Raw genomic sequence first — 11,296 nt, 5'->3', positions numbered from 1 at the left:
TCTTTAGGGGAGAGAGAATTAAGGAAATTGCTTATTATTTCATCTTCTTTCTCTAAGGGATGCTTATGGGTAAGAAAAAATTTAGGAGAAGGGTAAGCATTTATCATTAATTCATCATCTCTAGTGGGAATTTTGTTGGAAAAGGAAATGCCATCACTAGGAAATGTAGGGATAATGTCATCTTCTTGCACAAAAGGATCCTCATGAAGGGAGCGTTTTTTAGGAGCCACAAGGTCATCAAGGGCATCATCCAAAAAAGTATGATCATATTTATTAAAAGGTTTATCTTTTGATTCAAAAGGAGATATCTCTTCATAGAGGGGATTATTGAAAACAACCATGCTACTAGATTTAGTGGAAGAGTTGATAGGAATGTACCATTGAGAGGAATCATTCGACTTATCTTTCTCATCACAACGAAATGGCATAGTAACAATGTTTATGAGTTTTTGGTAAAATGAAGGTTTGGTGTCTTTAGGTTTCAAAAACTCATCTAAAGCTTCATCTAACTCATAATCATCACAAATATGAACATCTTGCAAATAAAAATCTGACATTTTGAAATAAAGATTGCATAAAACTTAAACACACAATGCAAAGAAACCAAAACAAACTCCTTTTTTTTTTTTTTTTTTTTAATGAAAATGAAACTTAAATGAAACACGCTAAATCTAGATTTAGATCTAACAAATGTAATATAAGAGAAAGCAATAATAAGATTCACGTCGGGTTCACCAAAATGTGTGGGGGAAAAAGTGACACTAAGCAAACATGCCCTAATCTCACTTTCAATCACACACTTGTGGAATACGAAAGAGCCTAGAGGTATCACACAATTGGCTACTTCTTTTTGTGGAAGAGAGAGCCACGAGCTACCTATTAGGATTTCTATTCCTTTGTTGCAAATGATAGATAGATGATGCAAGTTCAATCCCAAACCCCAAAGTGCAAGTATGAACTAATAACAAGATTGCAGAATTGAACTTAAACAATGGAAAGCTGTAAACACAAGGACAAGATAAGAATGTAAATGCATACCCGATGTTAAAATATGAATGAAAATGTTCGGGACGGGGGCGCGGGCGCCACTGTCCTGATTCTGCCCCTGAAACTGCTCTGGAAACTGTTGTTTTGCAACCTGGAAAGCTGTCAAAAATGCTGAAAACTGCTGTCTGTCAGGAGGACAAGAGCGCCCAGGGACCAGGGCGCCCAGTGCCCCTATCCTGGCAGGACCAGGGCGCCCCACGCCCCTGTCCTGGTCTTTTTCTCTGAAACTTGGTGTGAAGTTCCGTCTCAGTCTGCTTCTGTCGGATCTGCAACTTGCGGCGTCGTCCGAATCTCGAAACCTGCACTTATATCTAAAAAGGTATGGTGGGTGGCTATATAGGGTTTTGCCTTAGTCAAACCCTCGCTTTGGTGATTTCCACCTCCACAAATAGCCAAGTTGTATTGTAAAAGTAATGTGTGTGCAGACCTTGTGTGTGTGCAAGATCCTAAAATGAAGGTAAGCAAACTAGAGCAACCTAGAAAGTAAACCCTAATTGCTTGTAAATGATAATGTGAATGCTCCAAATCAAGATGTAAAGAGATCTAAAGCATGAATACAAGTGATATAATGAGGCTTATGTAAAGACATGAAAACAACATGAAATCATACCCAACCCCAAGGGAGGGGTACAAGCCAATCTTCAGTCGGTAATCCCCTATTGCTCTTCAATGCCTTCAAAGCCCTAAATGAATGAAATTGATGAATGCTTGATGGATGGATGTTGAATGTTGTTGAAGTCTTCAAAGATCTTCTCTTTCGCTGCATAGAAGGTCCTTGAAACCAAAAATCATGATCCCTTCAAATGAAGAAAGAGAGCTCTTATATATGAAACCCTAGGTCTTAATTTCAACTTTTGGCCGACCTAGAGATTGAATCTCCCGCCAATTTCTTGGGGTTAAGCTTTATTTTATGATTGGATTGCGCTCCTAAAATTTCGGGAAAAATGTTCGGGACCATGTGCACGCCGGGCGCCATGGTCCTGACAACTTTTCACCAAATTTTCAAGGTCGTCGGATATGATGATTTTAGAGAAAATCCCGAAGTTACAGCTGATTTCGAGATGTTTTGACCCCCAAAATCAAGCCCCCAAGTTCAAAATAGGACCTAATTAGGGTTTTTGATTAAATAATGTATTGGAAGAATAAAATGAAAGGGGCACACTTTAATGAAAAGGGCCCAACTTTATGATATGGAAGATGATAAAATAGAACCTTAGACCTAATTAATTTAATTAATTAAGTGCTAAAGGGGAAATGCAATGCAAAATGCAAAATGCACCAAGGCGGGTGCTAAACTAGGTGTGAAATTGTACCACCCTAGCAAGTGCGTACAATTTACGACGCTACACATCCAAGAAAATATTTTGGTATGGTGAGTAGATCACATGAAATGCCTTGATCTGTGACTTCCTCCTTGCTATGTGGAGTGGTGTAGGTTGCAGAAATTTTTAAAACAAGTGCAAATTAGCAGCTGCAGGTCCAAATTCTGCCCCATGCCATGAGCTGGAAGGTGAATTTCAGTGTGGTAAAGGGAGATAGGAATCAGTCATAAACAAGTTGCAATTAGCAAGCTTGAAGCTCAGCTCCTCCCTCACATGGCAGATTGGGCATTAAACAATAGCAGCTTTAGAAACTTTCAAGCAAATGTAAATTGGCATTTGCAAAGCCATTTCTTCCCTTCTGGGCTAATTACTGGTAAAAGTAAAATTTCTTTCAACCAATGCAAAATGTCCCACATGATGGCTTTGGCGGCAGTAGAATCTTTTGAAAAGAATAGAAATTGCATCCTCCTCCCTATGTGATGGTAGTGGGAACATTAACTTTTAAGGCATGGTGAAATGCCAGTCACTCCCAGCCCCACGTGTTACCAGCAGATATAGATTTTTTTTTAGTAAATGCAATATGGCAGGTGTTTGGTGTTGAATCATCTACATGGTGGTTGGAAGAGTTTTTAAAACTAATAGCAAATTCTTCCCCTCATGTGAATGGTGGAGGAGGAATAGTAGAACTTTCAAACAAATGCAATCAGCCAGTCCTCCCTGTCATGGCATGCAAATTGGCATTAGAAGCTTCAGCAAAAGGCGTTTCGCATGCTTTAAACCTCCCTCGCATGGTGTGGTATGGGTAAAGGGGGATCTTCAGAGATGTGCAGCTGTAGAAACCTCAGAGCCAATGTAATTTGCAGAAAGTAAACCTTTCCTCTGCATGGGCATGTCTGGAGCTGCAGAAAAATTAAAGAGCACAAAAGAAAACAAATGCCATTCGCAAGTGTATTGCTTAATGCCACGACCTTGTAGTTCTCCTCCTCTGTGTGATTGTAGCATTAAAAACCCTAGGCAAGGCACCATTAAAACCCAGAGGGTAAGCTCAGAAATGCAATCCCAGGCAAAGTTATTTATCCCACATTCACCTGGGAATGAAAATATTTGACATTTAAAAGTAAGGCTTCACACATCCATAGTGTGAAAGCCTTAAAGGCTTTTGACAGATGGTGTTGGCTGAGCCCAAGGTGGACCCAATGCGTATGGGCATGAATTCCAAGGCGACCAAGGAGGCTGACTAAGCGACGATCAAGTGGACCCCACGTAGGCATGGATCCTGAGGTAGGTGAATTTTGCAGAATGAGCAAATTAACCAGCAAGCAACTTGAGGAGATCGGACGGTGCGCATGGATTCGCAAAGGGGAGATGCTCGCATGTTAAGCCATGTGAAATGGAAAAAGACTCAGGCGGATGGCGAAGATGTTAACGAGTGAGCAGGTTCAAGAGATCCAACGGCTCGCATGACTTCATGACCCGAAGATGCTCGAAGGTTAGCCATTGCGAAATGGTGAAAGCTAGGTGGCAGGTCCAGTTGGCGGTCCAGCAGGCGAGTCCTATCCCAGTGGTGCATAGGTGGCGGTGACATGGCGTACAGTTGGCAGTAAAGGGGCAGACACATGGCAGATGGATGAGATGTCATCTGAGGTGGCACCCAGTGGACTCTACGAGCCAATTAGAGACCGCCACGTGGCAGGGTGTCAGGCCAAAATTAGACGCAAAAATGGATGAAAAATCAAAATTAAATGTATAGTCTCAACTATATAAGAATTTTGAAAAATTTAAATGATGGATCCATATGCATAATTAATTAGCCCAGAGGCTTATTTTTGGCCAAAGTATGAAGTATTATATATTGCCAGAAATCTCTTGAGATGTGGAATGTAGTTATGGAGTTAGTTTCAACAAATGTGCAATATTTTGGGAGAAGTTTCCATGGAAAAGAAGAAGATAATGAATTTCAGTTGGAGAAAGGGGACACTTGGCTTATTTTGATGAGATCTGATCTTTCCCTCCCCTTCTTATTCCAATTTTCTTCTCATTGTAAGGGTTCCACAAATTTGGAGAATGGCTCCAGATTTTGATGGTTTCCAATTCTGAGTATTCTTGAAGATTGTACAGGGCGGGGCTTTTCTTTGAGTAATGGAGTTTAATTATTGTTGTAGGTGTTCTTAGTTGCAGGTTCTTATGTATGTAAGGCATACATAAATTCACACAATATTGTCTCTAGATTTGTATTTCCATTTTATTCAAATTAGATCCTCGAGGAGGATGAAATTTTTTATCTTGAGGAGATAGTTGTGATTGTTTGCAGGGATTCTTTAAGGAAGGATTTAAATTCTGAAATAAATCATGAATAATGGAATATAGTTTCAAGATTTTATGATTTTGTGAATGATCTTAGTAATGCATTTATGTAAGGCATTAAATGCAGAAATACTAAGAATGAAGATGGATTTGTAGTATAAGTTTTGATCTATAGTTTGATTTATGATTATGTTGGCCTTAGATAAGGCACTGATCTTGCAATTGAAGGGATTCTTAAACAATTTAAAATCCAACATCAGAATATCTTTCTTTGTTTTATGTTCTGTGGGGATGTTTCATCCATCTCATGCTTCAACTTAGTTGAGATGTCAATGTGGATCTAGCCCATCTACAGTAACCTCCTACTTGTTAAGCCTTGTGAGATCTATCTATTTCTATTGATGTTGTCATAGGTGTGTAATAGGTTTAATTCTAAGCATCAAAGGTATACCCGCCTAGGTTTTGCAGAGCCTGAAGAGTAGAAGGATTCATATCCTTGTCATGTTGTCCAAGCCCTGAGTTTCTTCATAGATTTAATTGGCTACTTCATAGATCAATTGCAGGTGTACTTGGGTTAATCAGTTTTGATGAACAACAAAAATGACGACTCTATTGGGGAGGTGTTGTTATAACTCATGTTGAATCGAATCCCAAATTTGTGCCTATCCAATTTGAGGGAAGAGTCATAAAAGTGTTATAAATCTGAAAACATATTCAGATCTGTAGTTATTTGCCTGGTAGTGTTGTGTGCCAAGTGTTGAAAATTTGTTATCCTTTTATCTTTGTGTGAGTCCAAATCTGTTCATGTTCTACAAATGGTTTTATAAATTCTCACAGCAGTGAGTGGGGACTCTGAAAGATCTCTGCACCAGTGTTCATTGTGGTAAAAGTTTTAGAATATTTGGTGAACTTGCATCAAAGATTTAGCAGTTGCTTGGGGTTTTATGATTGTAGATCCCGAAGAATTTATTGAAGATATTTTCCTCCATGAAGGAGGTGGCGACTCTGTATGAAGATCAGTGTATAATGTTAGAAGATCTTAGAAAGGTCTTACCGAATATCAGAGCAGCAACATCAGCAAATTTACTCCAGGTATTCCTCATTGTTGAGGTAGTTATTTGTTCCTTATTAGGTGAAAAATTCACCATTGAAAGGAAAAGAAATTGGTAGTATGCATGCTTCATGTTTTGAAATGAATTTCAATTAAGTGATGGGAGAAGTGTGTATGATTCTTAAAATTAATGACTGCACGTGTTTTGAAAGGAGTTTGTAAAGTAGTAGGATGCATTGCCCAAATAATGGTTCTGTAAATGTTATAAACTTGATGGATCTAGATGTAGTTCCTAGATCTCCAAATCCTTTGTCAAATCTGAAAGAGATTGATAGAGAAATTAAAGTATGTCTTCAAAAGCCAAGATAAAGTTGTCTAGTTTTTAAAAGGGAAAGTAGGGAAAAGAAAAGAAGATTCATCATATGTTTTCTATGAAAGATTTATAGCTGCATTGAATGGGCTTTCAGCTGATGCTAGACCTCATGAGTCTGTTTTGATTGAGTTATTTTTAGAGCTTGGTGAGCATGATTCAGTTAATTGGTTTACAACCTTGAGAGATGAAAGTGTCGCATGTATCAAAGAATGGATGGATGAGATTGAGCTAAATAAATCTAAAAATGCACATAATATTGAGTATACTGATGTTGACAGTGAAATGGGTGAATACCAAAGTAATGTAGATGAATTTGTGAGAAAGGATATCTCTTGTGATTTTGAAAATGATTCTTATGATCAGCATGACAATACAGAATTTTTTTCTTAGTATGAGGAGGATGAAAATATAGATTGTTGTTCTAGTGTGCATGATTGTAACTCTTTAGAGTTTTCAGATTTGAATAATATGAATGACAGTATTGTTAAGTTCAATCCACAAGATGTTTGCAACCCCAATTATGAAACTATGTTGCAACATATAGAAGCACTTTATGAGCAGCATGATAAAGGTTATGATGCAAATGTAAGTTGTTGCAATAATGAAATAAATGTGTATAAAGACATGAGTACCGCTGACTTAATACCTTTATTAGATTGGGACAATTTTTATAGCTCAGAGGATGAAGCCAAGGAAAATGGAAATGAAGAAGGTTCACTAAGTAGTGAACAAATTTCAGAGCTCCTAGTTGCTGATTTTCAAAGGTATGCATCTAAAAATGTGCCCAATCTCTCACACCCAACCAGTACCTGTTTAGATATTGATGATGTTTTTGAGGGTGTGAAGTATGATACATATGCTATTGATTATTTCCCTATTTTTGATTTGAGTGATGGAAAAGATGAAGATGCATATACGCTTGATAGGTGTGATAATGTAGATTCATATGTTGATATGAACTTAGATTTTGGTATGCATTGTATGGATCTTGTTGTTAAAGAGAATGACAGATTTGAAGTAGTTTTCTCAGATTTGCAAGTGGGAAATGAACCATTGATAAGTGATGATCATATGCTTTTACTTATGCAAAGTGCTGATAGAAATTGTGATCAACAAGATGAGGTGCAGTCATGTTATGAGGAAGTTTTCCTCTCTAGTTTGCAATCCATTAATGTGGAAGAGTGTTCATCATTTGAGCAAACTAGCAATAGAGATGTGCCTGATGTTTTCAACTTTCAGAATAAGTTAGGTCACTTTTCACTTCAGCTAGGAAAGAATGGTAAAGAGTATGGCACTCTTATGTCACCTAGTGATCAACCCTTTCAACATTTGTTTGGTTTTAAAGGATTTTATGATTATGAACATGTTGTTGATTATGTTTTATGTGATCAGCTAATTAGAAATGGAAGTGTGATTGATCAGGAAGATGTGAATGAAACTTCCAGATTACCTCCAGTTTGTGGAAATCAAAGTCATGTATTTGACAGAGGTAAGAATTGATTTCAGTTTTGATGGCTCGGGGCCATTTATAAGTTGTATATTTTATACAGTTACTTTGCTTTAGTTGTGTGGTTTTCAATAAAGTGCCCTATTGCTTGGGTAGAATAAGGAAGCCCTTTGCTTTTGAGAAGAGAAGAGAAGAGATAAGATCCATTTTTGGGTGGTCTGCTTAACCATAGATATCTAGATTCTTGTGTTGATCTTGCAATCAACCATCCCCAGTCAGAGCCACTATTGGGACTCATTAAATTTGAGTCAAGTTTTGAGTCCCATTTCAAAAAATTTCTATTGCATGTTCAGAAAGGCACCTAATCTCATTCAGGTGGCCTAGCTAGAGAGAGGGTAAAATGGAGCCAGTTGATTTTCAAGGGGTAAGGCTTTGTAAACTTATTGTACACATTTCACTTGGTTAATGAAGTGTTCTACAACTTTCAGATTTTAGTTTGGATTAGTTGATCAGGTACCCATTTCGAGGGGTGAGCTAAAAGTGCAGTTTAAGCACAAATACAGATTTTATTGAATAGCCTACTCTGAGTGCTTACATATTTTGCCTTGTTGATTTTCATGAATAAATTCAAAATGGATTCAATTCTATGCATAAATATGAGCTATCTTGCAAAATTTCAAGTCCTCATGAATCCATTTGCTCAGTTTTCAAAGCTCAATCTGTTCGCACTTTGTGTGGTTTGACAAGTCCCTATTTTTGCACAAGTGTAAAAAATGCCCCAGTGAATGTCATATCAAAATGTTTATTTTGGGCTATTTTTGATATAAAAATCAAGCTATGTTTCAAATTTCAAGCTCTTGCCAATCCGTTTGATCAGTTTTCAAAAGGGTTTCTTGAGCCATCTTTTTCAATCTTTCGTACTTTCACTGTCGTATCAGTTAAAGTGGCCATTTTCACGAGCGCACTATTTTTACCCAGTCAGACTTTTGGTCGAACTGAGAATTCAAATATTTAATATGTACTTCAAGGTACTTGTGTTTCAAATTTGAGGTTCTATGGAGGTCGTTTGATATTTTTGAGAAAGGCATCATGTGTTGCCAGAACATTGACTTCATCAGGTCCGTAGTGTCAACAAAGCTAGTTGGTCATTTTCGACAATTAATATCTCTTCACTCGGGACTCATCTTGAGAAACCATTTGGTAGATTTCATTCTTGTATATCAAAGTACACGCCTGTCAGATGGTGTGGTCCAAAAAGGTGTTTTGACCACTTTGAAAATTACGTCTTCGCGATTAAATGGGAAAATGTGGCGCAAGTGCCTGAAAGTTGCAAAACTCAGTTTGGTAATCCGAAAATGGTGTTGATTGATTCCAGAGGTAATTTTAAGGTTCTTGAGGTATTTCAAAGGTTAGTTGAATGAAAACAAAAAAAAATTTAGCCAGACCCACTTTGAGGCCCGACCTGGCTCATGCCTGTGCATTAATTTTATGGCGAAATGGTCTTAATTCACAGTAATGCATATCAATACCATCTCGAATGCATCTTGGAAAATTGGTTTATTAAGAGATGATTTCATTTCATTATGTAGGCATATAATTGAGAGGTTTTTTTAATGGTTTTCCTTTGGCTGGCAAATAAAAATTTCAGATTTTCAATTGCAAGGTGTAGTTGCAATTTGCCATAATCAACATTTCTCCCTGCGTGGTAAATGAATTGGAGTGGTAGCTGAGATGTAATCCTTCAAGCAAGCACATTGGCAGTTGTTGAAAGGTAATTAATTTTTTTAGCAAATGTAATTGGCAGCCATAATGCCAATTTTTCCCTGCTGGTGGTGGCATTTTAGCAGCAATATATTCCCCTACGTATAGTGGTGATTGAAGAAGCTCAAAAACATCCAAGAAAATATTCTCATATGGTGAGTAGATCACATGAAATGCCTTGATTTGTGTGGAGTTGTGTAGGTTGCAGAAATTTATAAAACAAGTGCAAATTAGCAGTTGCAGGTCCAAATTCTCCCCCATGCCGTGAGCTGGAAGGTGATTTTCAATGTGGTAAAGGCATATAGAAATCAGTTATAAACAAGTTGTAATTAGCAAGCTTGAAGCTCAACTCCTCCCTCACATGGCAGATTGGGCATCAAACAACAATAGCTTTAGAAACTTTCAAGCAAATGCAAATTGGCATTTGCAAAACCATTTCTTCCCTTCTAGGTTAATTACTGGTAAAAGTAAAATTTCTTTCAACCAGTGTAAAATGTCCCACTCTATGGCTTTAGCAGTGGCAGAAGCTTTTGAAAAGAATAGAAATTGCATCCTCCTCCCTACATGATGGTAGTGGGAACATTAACTTTTAAGGCATGGTGAAATGCCAGTCACTCCCAGCCCCACGTGTTACCAGCAGACAGATTTTTTTTTAGTAAATGCAATATGGTAGGTGTTTGGTGTTGAATCCTCTACATGGTGGTTGGAAGAGTTTTTAAAACTAATAGCAAACTCTTCCCCTCATGTGAATGGTGGAGGAGGAACAGCAGACCTTTCAAACAAATGCAATCTACCAGTCCTCCCTGTCGTGGCATGTAAATTGGCATCAGAAGCTTCAGCAAAAGGCATTTGGCATGCTTTAAACCTCCCTCATGTGGTGTGGTATGGATAAAGGGGGATCTTCAGAGATGTGCAGTTGTAGAATCCTCAGAGCCAATGTAATTTGCAGAAAGTAAACCTTTCCTCTGCGTTGGCATGTCTGGAGCTGCAAAAAAATTAAAGAGCACAAAAGAAAACAAATGCTATACGCAAGTGTATTGCTTAATGCCATGACCTTGTAGTTCTCCTCCTCTGTGTGATTGTAGCATTGAAACCCACAGGCAAGGCGCCATTAAAACCTAGAGGGTAAGCTCAGAAATGCAGTCCCAGGCAAAGTCATTTACCCCACATTCACTGGGGAATGAAAATATTTGACATTTAAAAGTAAGGCTTCACACATCCATAGTGTGAAAGCCTTAAAGGCTTTTGATGGATGGTGTTGGCTGAGCCCAAGGTGGACCACACACATGCGGACATGGATTCCAAGGCAATCAAGGAGGCTAACTGAGCAGCAATCAAGTGGAACCCATGTAGGCACGGATCACAAGGCAGGTGAATTTTGCAGAGAAGGAGCAAATTAACCAGCGAGCAAGTTGAGGAGATCGGACGATGCGCGTGGATTCGCGAATGGGAGATGTTCGCACATTAAGCCCTACGAAATGGCGAAAGACTCAGGTGGATCATGAAGATGTTAACGAGTGAGCAGGTTCAAGAGATCCAACAGATCGCATGACTTCGTGACCCGAAGATGCTCGAAGGTTAGCCATTGCAAAATGGTGAAAGCCAAGTGGTAGGTCCAGTTTTTGGTCCAATAGGCGAGTCTCATCCCAGTGGCGCATAGGTGGTGGTGACGTGGCATATAGTTGGCAGTCAAGTGGTCGACACATGGTGGATGGATGAGGTGTCATCTAAGGTGGCGCCCAGTGGACCCTGCAAGCCAATCAGAGACTGCCACGTGGCAGGGCGTCAGGCCAAAATGAGACGCAAAAATGGATGAAAAATCAAAATTAAATGTATAGTCTCAACTATATAAGAATTTTGAAAAATTTAAATGATGGATCCATATGCATAATTAGTTCGCCCAGAGGCTTATTTTTTGCCAAAGTATGAAGTATTATATATTGCCAGAAATCTCTCGAGATGTGGAATGCAGCAATGGAGTTAGTTTCAAC

Source organism: Cryptomeria japonica, chromosome 6 (assembly GCF_030272615.1).
Source record: "Cryptomeria japonica chromosome 6, Sugi_1.0, whole genome shotgun sequence".
NCBI lineage: Eukaryota > Viridiplantae > Streptophyta > Pinopsida > Cupressales > Cupressaceae > Cryptomeria > Cryptomeria japonica.
Note: the sequence above shows the minus strand (reverse complement) of the source record.